Below are 12,186 nucleotides of genomic sequence, written 5' to 3'. Positions count from 1 at the left end.
GGGCGGATCCGGTTCTCTTGCAAAAAAGCGCAGGGCTGAGAGAAGTGAATAGACACTTTGTCTGTCCTCGCCCTTAAAGTTACCAGGAGTGGGGTTTTGACACGCCTGGTAATCTGAAGGGTTCCGTCGCCTGAGGCAAGATTCTGACCTTGCCTTATGGTAGCATCGTCTCTGTATACAGCCTGGCAAATTTGGAAATTTTCAGGTACTTACAGGTATAGAGGCATCCATATGAAATGCATAAAATGTCTTTTAATTTACTGAATAATTATGTTGGGTTGAAAAACACAACCTACTGTTCTTTGACTTATTCTTCCGCTTTTTCTTCTTTGTCGTCTTGGCGCCCCCCGATTTTCTAAACGCTACTTCTTCAGTTTTAGGGGTACAACATCCAAACTCTCCACACTTCTTCACCCTATAGCGGAGCAGGTTGCTTGTGCTTTTCTAAGCGATCCCGCCCCCCGTCTTTTTGTGGTGCCGCTCTGAACACCCCAATTTTCCCATTGACTTTGACAGGGAAGATTTTCAAACTGCTGCCACACTTACAGCTTTGAAGCTAAATCCCACAAAGTTGAAAAACATAATCATGGGGTCACCCCGAATGAAACAGCGACATTTGTTGGATGACCCCAAAGTGGGAGGGGCCAACAACAGCCAATCAAATTTTACCCATTGACTTTTATGAGGAAATGGAAACTGCTGCCAATCTTACAGCTTTGAGGCTACACTCCCTAAACTTTAATTATATACTCATGGGGTCAGCCTGAATGAAAATATGATGCTTGTTGGATGCCCAAAAGTGGGCGGAGCTGTGCACAGCCAATCAGATTTTACCTATTGACTTGGCGGAAATTCAACCTGCTGCCATTCTCACAGTAATAACACCGGGGTCCCCAAACTTTGCACAGGCACCAGGTAACTGCAGTTTTAGTTTTAAAAAAAGTGGTCAGAGCCACCAACAGCCAATCATATTTCACCTATAGAATTTTATTGGTTTGATGCCAGAGTGCCAATGAGGAAAGTAAAGTGAATGACAGTGAACTGCTAATGGTACGGTCCGATCTTTAGTTACAAGGGGTCATGAAACTGTAGCCAATCACATTTCTTTCATTGTTTTCAGTGGGGAAATTTTAACTGACAGTATTAACCCCAGGGTCCTCAAACATTTCACAGTTAGTTAATAGGGGACTGCAGTTTAAGTTTTGAAAAGTAGGCAGAGCCACCAACAGCCAGTCATATTTCACCTATAAAATTTTATTGGTTTGATGCCAGGGTGAGTCTGGGAAAAGTAAAGTGAATGACTAATGGTACGGTCCGATCTTTAGTTACAGGGGGTCATGAAACTTTATTATTATTATTATTATTATCACCCCCCCTGTACCCCTAAAGTGGTACGGTCCAATCCCCCCTAAAACAAAATGGTACGGTCCAACTCCCACTCCATCAATATGGTAAAGTACAACCCCCCTCCAACAAAATGGTACAGTCTAACCCCCACATCTCCAGCAAAATGGTGTGGTCCCTCCCCTCCAACAAAATGGTATGGTCTGACCCCTCCGCTCCAACAAAATGGTATGGCCCGACCCCCCCTCCAACAAAATGGTACGGTCTGACCCCCCCCCATCAATAAAATGGTGCGGTCCGACCCCCCCCTCCCCACAATAAAATGGTACGGTCCGGACCCCCCCTTCAAAAAATTGTTCGGTCCAACCCCCCCCTCCAATAAAATGGTACAGACCAACCCCCTCCAACAAAATTACTCAAAGCTCACAGTAATAATCACATTTCTTTCATTGTTTTCAGTGGGGAAATTTTAACTGCTGCCATTCTCACAGTATTAACCCCAGGGTCCCCAAGCATTACACAGTTAGTCAATAGGGAACTGCAGTTTTAGTTTTGAAAAGTAGGCAGAGCCACCAACAGCCAATCATATTTCACCTATAGAATTTTATATGATGCCAGGGTAAATCTGGGGAAAGTAAAGTAAATGACAGTGAACTGCTAATGGTACGGTCCGATCTTTAGTTACAGGGGGTCATGATGCTGTATCATTATCACCCTCCTGTACCCCTAAAGTGGTACAGTCCAACCCCCCCTAAAATAAAAATGGTATGGTCCAACCCTCCCTCCAACAAAATGGTAAAGTACAACCCCCCTCCAACAAAATGGTATGGTCCGGCCCCCCCCACTCCAAAAAAAAGGTACGGCCCAACCCCCCTCCAACAAAATGGTACGGTCCAACCCGCCCCCCCCAATAAAATGGTACGGTTCGACCCCCCCACAATAAAATGGTATGGTCCGGACCCACTCCAAAAAATGGTATGGTCCGACCCCCCCCCTCCAAAAAAAAATGGTACGGACCGACCCCCCCCCTCCAAAAAATTGGTACGGACCAACCCCACCCCTCCAAAAAATTGGTACGGACCAACCCCCCCCCCCTTCCAATAAAATGGTATGGCCCAACCCCCCTCCAATAAAATGGTACAGTCCAATTGTTGAAAAACCCAACCTACTTCAGCTTATTCTTCCGCTTTTTCTTCTTTGTTGTCTTAGCACCCCCCATTTTCTAAACGCTACTCCTCCTACAGTTTTAGGGGTACAACATCCAAACTCTCCACACTTCTTCGCCCAATAGTGGAGCAGGTTGCTTGTGCTTTTCTAAGCGATCCCGACCCCCGTCTTTTTGTGGCGCCGCTCCAAACACCCCAATTTTCCTATTGACTTTGACAGGGAAGATTTTCAAACTGCTGCCACACTTACAGCTTTGAAGCTACATCCCCCAAACTTGAATAACATAATCATGGGGTCACCACGAATGAAACAGCGACATTTGTTGGATGACCCCAACAACAACAACAGCCAATCAAATTTCACCTATTGACTTTTTTGGGGAAATTTAAACTGCTGCAAATCTTACAGCTTTGAGGCCACACTTCCCAAACTTGAATCACATAGCCATGGGGTCAGCCTGAATGAAAATATGATGATTGTTGGATGCCCAAAAGTTGGCAGAGCTGTGCACAGCCAATCAGATTTTACCTGACTTGGCGGAAATTCAACCTGCTGCCATTCTCACAGTAATAACACCAGGGTCCCCAAACTGTGCACAGTTAGGCACCAGGTAACTGCAGTTTTAGTTTTAAAAAAAGTGGGCAGAGCCACCAAAAGCCAATCACATTTCTTTCATTGTTTTCAGTGGGGAAATTTTAACTGCTGCCATTCTCACAGTATCCCAGGGTCCCCCAAACATTTCACAGTTAATCAATAGGGAACTGCAGTTTTAGTTTTGTAAAGTAGGCAGAGCCACCAACAGCCAATCATATTTCACCTATAGAATTTTATTGGTTTGATGCCAGGGTGAGTCTGGGGAAAGTAAAGTGAATGACAGTAAACTGCTAATGGTACAGTCCGATCTTTAGTTACAGGGGGTCATGAAACTGTATCATTATCCCCCCCTGTACCCCTAAAGTGGTACGTTCCAACCCCCCTAATACAAAATTGTACGGTCCAACCCCCCCTCCAACAAAATGGTAAAGTGCAACCCACCCGCCAACAAAATGGTACAGTCCGACTCCCCCATCTCCAACAAAATGGTACGGTCCGACCCCACCCCTCCAACAAAATGGTATGGCTTGACCCCCCCTCCAACAAAATGGTACGGTCTGACCCCCCCTCCAAAAAAAGGTACAGTCCAACCCCCCTCAAACAAAATGGTAAGGTTCGACCTCCCCAATAAAATGGTTCAGTCCTATTCCCCCTCCAACAAAATGGTGTGGTCCGACCCCCCCTCCAAAAAATTGGTACGGTCCGACACCCCCTCCAATAAAATGGTATGGTCCAACCCCCCCCCAACAAAATGGTACGGTCCGACCCCCCCTCCAACAAAATGTAAGGTCTGCTGACCCCCCTCCGAAAAATGGTACGGTCCGACCCCCTCCAATAAAATGGTACAGTCCGACCCCCCCTCTAATAAAATGGTACGGTCCGAACCCCCTCCAACAAAATGGTACGGTCCGACCCCCACCCTCCAAAAAATGGTACGATCCGACCCCCCTCTAATAAAATGGTATGGTCCGACCCCCCCTCCAAAAAATGGTACGGTCCGACCCCCCCTTCCAAAAAAAAATGGTATGGTCTGACCCCCCCAATGAAATGGTATGGTCCGACCCCCCCTCCAACAAAATGGTACGGTCAGACCCCCCCCTTCCAAAAAAAATGGTATGGTCCGACCCCCCCCCCAATGAAATGGTATGGTCCGACCCCCCCCTCCAAAAAAATGGTACGGACCACCCCCCCAACAAAATGGTACGGTCCAAACCCCCCTTCCAATAAAATGGTATAGCCCAACCCCCCCTCCAATAAAATGGTACAGTCTTACTGTCCCCCCCATCCGCCAAAATGGTACGGTCTGACCCCCACCCTCCAAAAAATGGTACGATCCGACCCCCCCTCTAATAAAATGGTATGGTCCGACCCCCCCTCCAAAAATGGTACGGCCCGACCCCCCCTTCCAAAAAAAATGGTATGGTCCGACCCCCCCCTAATGAAATGGTATGGTCTGACCCCCCCCCTAATGAAATGGTATGGTCTGACCCCCCCTCCAACAAAATGGTACGGTCCGACCCCCCTTCCAAAAAAATGGTATGGTCCGACCCCCCCCCCCTAATGAAATGGTATGGTCCGACCCCCCCCTCCAAAAAAATGGTACGGCCCACCCCCCCAACAAAATGGTACGGTCCAAACCCCCCCTTCCAATAAAATGGTATAGCCCAACCCCCCCTCCAATAAAATGGTACAGTCTAACTGTCCCCCCCCCATCCGCCAAAATGGTACGGTCCGATCTTTAGTTACAGTGGCTGTCATGAAACCGTATCATTCTGTTGGGTTGAAAAACCCAACCTACTGTTCTTCGACTTCAGCTTATTCTTCCGCTTTTTCTTCTTCTTCTTAGCGCCCCCCATTTTCTAAACGCTACTCCTCCTACAGTTTTAGGGGTACAACACCCAAACTCCCCACACTTCTTCGCCCTATAGCGGAGCAGGTTGCTTGTGCTTTTCTAAGCGAACAGGCCCCCCGTCTTTTTGTGGCGCCGCTCCGAACCCCCCAATTTTCCCATTGACTTTGACAGGGAAGATTTTTAAACTGCTGCCACTCTTACAGCTTTGAAGCTACACGCCCGAAACTTGAATAACATAATAATGGGGTCACCCCGAATGAAACATCAACATTTGTTGGATGACCCCAAAGTGGGAGGGGCCAACAACAGCCAATCAAATTTCACCCATTGACTTCTATGGGGAAATTTAAACTGCTGCCAATCTTACAGCTTTGAGGCCACACTCCCCAAACTTGCATCACATAGTCATGGGGTCAGCCTGAATGAAAATATGATGATTGTTGGATGCCCAAAAGTGGGCGGAGCTGTGCACAGCCAATCAGATTTTACCTATTGACTTGGCGGAAATTCAACCTGCTGCCATTCTCACAGTAATAACACCAGGGTCCCCAAACTTTGCACAGTTAGGCACCAGGTAACTGCAGTTTTAGTGTTACAAAAGTGGGCAGAGCCACCAACAGCCAATCATATTTCACCTATAGTATTTTATTGGTTTGATGCCAGAGTGCCCAAAAGCCAAAAGCCAATCACATTTCTTTCATTGTTTTCAGTGGGAAAATTTTAACTGCTCCCATTCTCACAGTATTAACCCCAGGGTCTCCCAACTTTTTACAGTTGGTCACTAGGGGACTGCAGTTTTAGTTTTAAAAAAGTTGGCAAAGCCCCTCCCCCTTATATGTTATATAAGTGATATAAGACATAAAATAAAAGGAACCCTGGAGGCAGGAAAGGGAAATGAATGGGAAAAATCTACCTGAAAGTCCCACGGGACATTGGGATAGGTTGAACCCGGATCTTGGAGAGGAGTGGAGAGGAGTTAAGAGAGGCACCCCACCCGGTTTGGTTTCAGTTTAGAAAACTATAACACTAATTTTCTTCTTTGTATCCATATTTTGACTTTTATTTTCTACCCTCCGGCAAGTCAGGACTCTGAGAAAAGAAGACCCTGACTTGCACACCCTCAAACCCACCCCCAAACCTCCCCTCCCCACCCTTTTTCCCTCCCCTAAAGAATGACTCATAAGAATCATATTTGATCTACAACTGTATAATTTATTGATGTAATCATACAAAACACATGCATACATGCTGCTAAGCAAAACTGGATACAGTCATTGCATGAATTGATACCATTTATAAACGGCACAGGTATGGGATCCATTATCTGTAAAACCATTATCCAGAAAGCTCTGAATTACAGGAAGGCCATCTCACATAGACTCCTAATTAATCAAATAATTTAAATTTCTAGAAACAATTTTTTTTCTCTGTAATAATAAAACAGTTCCTTGTACTTAGTAACTAAGATAGTAACTAAAGGTGCCATACACAGTAAGATCTTCTCCAGATATGCCCACCTAAGGTGGGAGACATCAGGCTAATTCAATTTTTTTGGCCCTAGGGCGGGCATAGGTGAGTCAGACTGAGGACCGCATCAACTAGCCAAATCAAACCTGATCAATTGAGTTCTGGCCAATTTAAGGCCAGATGTTGGTCAAGTAGGCCGTCTGGGTGGCCATACATGGGCAGATAAGCTGCTGAATCAGTTTGAAGACTTAAAGTGGACCTGTCACCCAGACATAAAAAGCTGTATAATAAAAGTCCATTTTTATATTAACACATCCATACCCATTATAAAGGCATTTAAAAATCCCAGCTGTCAATCATATATTGCCTGCCCCACCTCTATGCCTTAGGCATAGAGGCGGAGCAGACAATAACTTTAGCTTTTCATTCAGCACTACGTAGATGTCACTGCACATCTCACTTTTCCCCTCCCTCCTCATCATCTAATTGTGTAGCCAGTGCATGGGCCTGGGCATCTGGCCCCCCATTCTGGCACATACACAAGATTTTGGCATGATACAAAGCTTGCCTTCATAAGTGTCCACAAAATGGCGCCTGCCTGCTTACTTTGATTGAGTAATTCCAAGATGGAAGGAAACAAGATTTATATTATTTATATAGAGTAAGTAAAGTTTATTTTGCTCAACTAAGAATATAGAAAATAATTTGGAGTTATTTCTTAGGGTGACAGGTCCCCTTTAAGATATAAAGATCCAAATTATGAAAAGACCCCTTATCTGGAAAACCCCAGATCCCCAGCATTCTGGAAATTAAGTCCCATAACTGTATATTGTATCCAAATGTATTCCTTGCACTTCGGTATAGTTGCGCTCAGCGCCGGTGTGCCCATCTTGCCTACTGTTTCACATCATGGAAAGTGCAATTTTAAATGCAATTTACTGATTGTTTTTTTTTTACAACGATTACAGTGTAATTGTGCCCACCAGGGGGACTTATGTATAATGCAGTTCTGTCTGATGCTTCAAAACACACACAATTGCACTTGCATGTTGATGCTACTGACAGTACTCAGGGTCAAAATGATGTCTGCACTTGATTTTTTAGCCACCAGTCTTATGCCACTGGTCACTTTGGGATGCCTGAAATTGCTGCTAGCTTGAAGGTGGTGGTAGTTCTAGGGTGTTCTTGCGTCAATGCATGAACCTGCACTCGATTTCAAACAGGATTGCGAGACAGAGGCACTGGCACAAAGTGCAACTGTATTGAAGTTCATGTAGCAGCTGCATTCATTTTTGCACAACTGCACATGTTTGGACACATCAGCCTTTACTGTCGTGGACACAACTCCTCCTTCTTGGCAAGAGTATTTTGGTACTCACCTCCAGTTATAGAACAAATCTAAGGAGATAATGGAGAGATGCACACAGATATAATAAATTATTGAAAGATTCAGAAGCTAGTATAAGCATCTATGCAACTCAATAACCCAATTTCAGCAACCAGATACTGATGTTTTCTTTAATCAAAAAAAAAATGTATTCAAATGAGAATTTGAGCATGAGAGATAAAGAGGTTGATCATTAGAAAATATCAGTAGGTCCTTCCAGTAGACACGAGGGCATCCATTCCATTAGAAGAAAGGAGGTTCTGTCTAAATATTTGGAAAGGGTTTTTTTACAGTGAGAGAAATTAAGTTTTGAAATTCTCTCCTTTATCAATCATACTGACTGACAGAGTATGTCACACACAGGCTGCATAGGGCAGGCAGAATATGGCACACACAGGCAGCAAAAGGCAGGTAGAGTATGGCACACACAGCCGGAGTAGGGCAGGCAAATTATGGCACACACAGGCAGGATAGGGCAGGCAGAGTATGGCACACACAGGTAGGGTAGGGCAGTTAGATTATGGCACACACAGGCAGGGTAGGACAGGCAGAGTATGGCACACACAGGCAGCAAAAGGCAGGCAGAGTATGGCACACACAGAGCATAGGGCAGGCATAGCATGGCACACAGACAGGATAGGACAAGCAGAGTATGGCACACACAGGCAGCATAAGGCAGGTAGAGTATCGCACACACAGAGCATAGGGCAGGCAGAGTATGGAACACACAGGGCATAGGGCAGGCAGAGTATGGCACACACAGGGCATAGGGTAGGCAGAGTATGGCACACACAGGCAGGGTACAGCAGGCAGAGTATTTCACACACAGGTAGGGAAGGAGATAGGGAAACCTAACATGGTAGGGAAGGAGATAGGAAAACCTAACATGGTAGGGAAGGAGATAGGGAAACCTAACATGACTACACAAGTAACTCATTATGATCACTCCAAGGTAAACAGTTTGTACTGCAGTACATACAGTGACACAATACCAGTGCTGCTCCCACAGTCTGTTTGACAAGTCATTGTGACCAGTTGAACTAGTGCTGATACCATTTTAAGATTTCAGCTGTCATAGCAGCCAGACTGCAGCGGTTTTATAGGAATTATCCAAGAAGGCGATTCTAAGGGTATAAAGCCTCATTATTAACAATGGCTGAAAGCTCTGAGTACTGCACTATGGTCTGGAACCCTGCACTATGGGTTGAAACCCTTTTCAACTTTTGCCATAGGCAGTAAGTACAAGTCTCCCCAGCCCTTGTATTCATTATGTAGGATTCATAATTAAGGATGCAAATCTCCATCATATACCAATCTTTAACTTGCCCTGAGTCATGTAGATGACAACTGGATAGATACCCTTGAGGGCCTTAAAGAACATGGAGTGGCTCAGACTTACCTGTTCCATAGGGCCTATGTAATCCCCATTATCATTCAGATAAAACCCAAACTATCCAAGGTGTCACTCAGCCAATGCAATATTTATATTCTATAGGGCTCTGTAAACTTGTGGGATCCACAACAGACATTTTCTTTGATTAATGGCAGTTTATTAAACACAGGGGTACAGCGTACAAAATGTAAATATAAAAATAAATTTTGCCCTCTGGGCGCTACCTTCACACATTCCATGAGTTCCCTCACTAAACTGGGCCCCCACTGTGCACTCTCTACAGAACCAGGAAACGGAAATGTAAATCCACTCTTAAAGTTACCAGAGGCGGCTTCTTGCTTCCCCGGCAACTGGCTGCTTACTGCCGCCTGAGGCAAGGTTCTTACTTTGCCTCACTGCAGGAGCGACCGTGCCCTTGGGTGTGCCCTTGCGCTGTAACACAAATACTGAAATGATTTGCCTAATTACATACACATCTGCCCATGCCAGGAAAAGGATTGAAATTGTGGTGTTCCCCTTCCATAAATTTCAGGAAAGAGCAGCACCAACCTTGGGTTTCAGGTTAGCGATTATAATCCCTTGGGGGGCCTAACAAATTGACAACCCCAGTGATAAAGACTTTCATTGTCCTTTTAACCCTGTGACTGAGAGCAATGCCCAGGTCAGGAGGCACTTATCCTAAGAAATGCAACCAGACAGGTAGGAGCCCTTGAAAAATATGACTGAAGTTAAATAGTCACCTTGTGTTACAATTGGGGGTGTGGCCTGGACTTAACAGGGGTGTGGCTGGGGTGAAAACATGCATGGGCAAGAAGCACTTAACTTTAACCTAACTGGGTTAGCATCTGTGCTCACACAAGGTACACTAGCATACACTGTGTAACAGACACACACACACACATGTACAGTAACAGGAGAACAAAAACAAGAAAAGAAAAGTTGGAAAGAAACAAGCACACAATTGTAAATTGATGTAAATATCTTTATAAACAGAATTTAAATTCATGCAGGTTTTTATGCACTCTTGTGATTTGCGCTTGTGTTTGTAAATGGGTAACTCACCTCCCAAGTTGTTTGTTATAGAATGGCCAATTCTCGCCAATTAATATAGTTTTGAATGATTTGACTTCTTCTTACTCTATCCAGATTTTAAGTGTGGGGATGGGGGGGTCACTGATCTGCAGTCAAAAAAACTATGTTTATTGTTAGTTATTATTACTTATCTTATTATTCAGGGCTTCTCCTATTCATATTCCAGTCTCTCATTCAAACCACTGCCTGGTTACTATGGTAATTTAGCCCCTAACAACCAGATAGGTGTTGAAATTCCAAATTGGAGAGTAGGAAAAGAAGCAAAATAATTCAAACATAACAAATAAAAAATGAAGACCAACTGCAGATTGGCTCAGAATATCACTCTCTACACCATACTAAAAGTTAATGTTAAGGTGAACAACCTCTATAAGTATATCCTAATTATTTAACCTACTTCTAAACACTTCTGTTGAGTGTCAGTTCAGCAGAATAATACGTTGATGTGATGACATGCATTCTTGTACAATAATATACAGGAATATACTATGTGGTTTAACAATTCACCATTAATTAATTTCATGTAATAAAAATTACTTTGCGTTTTTATGTATTAAGACCTCTCACTAGCAATTTCTTACTGCCCCCTCCTGCTGTTCTAGGCCCACTGCAATCTTGTTTTACAACCTGGGTCTGGGTCACCATATATTGCAGAACTGCTAACTGTAGTTCCATGCTATAGGGCACAACATTTTTCTAAATGTTCTAAAATTCGATGCATTTTTAGAAATGTTCTAAAATCGGATAAATAAGACGTTTCCACAAGGTGTCGCTATTGCCTAACTATAAAAATAAGCCTATGTGCAGTACCGTATATTATGGTTCTTGTGTTCTTTAAACCCCTTTTTATGGCCCCCATTGGTTAATAAATATTAAACTTTTAGGCTGTGCCCCTCGTCCATTGCTTGTAAGAACAAAGGCTTTCTATAATCAGTGTTAATGATAGTATTTCCTGGGTTTCTTTACATGCTAACAAACACCACAGGAAGCTATGTCTTGCCAGAACTCTATATCCTTGTGTTAGCACCAATTCCTAAAATTGTGGGCATTTCAACTTACACATTTTATCTTGTTGAAAACACCCAAATTCTCCCTGAGAATTTGGGTGTTTTCAATGCAGTGAGCTGGCAGTACCCCTATAGGACACAATAAAGTGCAATGTGGGCTGTTTTGAACATGGGAGGGGAGGGGGGGACAAATTGATTAAACATTTCCTTAAGGCTGGAAAATAAACACAGTATAGAATCCAGTTCTGTATTCCATGACCTGTTACTAGTACTGTATTTCAGTTTGGGGCGCCCAAAGGCTGCCCCATTCTCTGCCTCCCCCCCCTCGCCCTTTTCACTCACATACAGAGCACTAGGGAAAGTTTTTTTTTGCGTGTCTTGTCCCCAGTGCTCTGTATGTGAGTAAATTTTACTTGCGGCTGGGGGCATGCCATCCCTAAATTTATGCCCCCCTAGGCCTGGGCCTTTGTGGTCTCGCCACAAATCTGGGTCTGCCTGTAGCTAATGTGTTCAGAGAGACAGTTTTATTATTCTCCTTCTCTTTATTAAACCATACAAGTGTATGGAACATGTATATATTGAACTACAGCTCTTAATAATTCATTAAGAAAGTGGTCTACTTTTTATAATATAATGAGTATAACATACCTCCCAACTGTTCCAATTTTCACAGCTCAGCCCGCAGTCCCGGATTCTTACTGAAAAATCCCTAATTTCCCTTTCATCTCCTGCACTGAAAGCTAAAAAAGATACAATGTTTTTCAAACATAATTAAAAAAGTAGCTTTTGGCAGAGAGCCCAGAAAACTTAACAAGCTACACCTGCACTTAGATACAATTGTAACTAATAAACTAAACAGGTCTTTCAGGGGAACCGAGACTCG

The sequence above is a fragment of the Xenopus tropicalis genome, chromosome 2, assembly GCF_000004195.4.
Source record: "Xenopus tropicalis strain Nigerian chromosome 2, UCB_Xtro_10.0, whole genome shotgun sequence".
Classification (NCBI taxonomy): domain Eukaryota; kingdom Metazoa; phylum Chordata; class Amphibia; order Anura; family Pipidae; genus Xenopus; species Xenopus tropicalis.
This window is presented reverse-complemented; position numbering follows the sequence as displayed.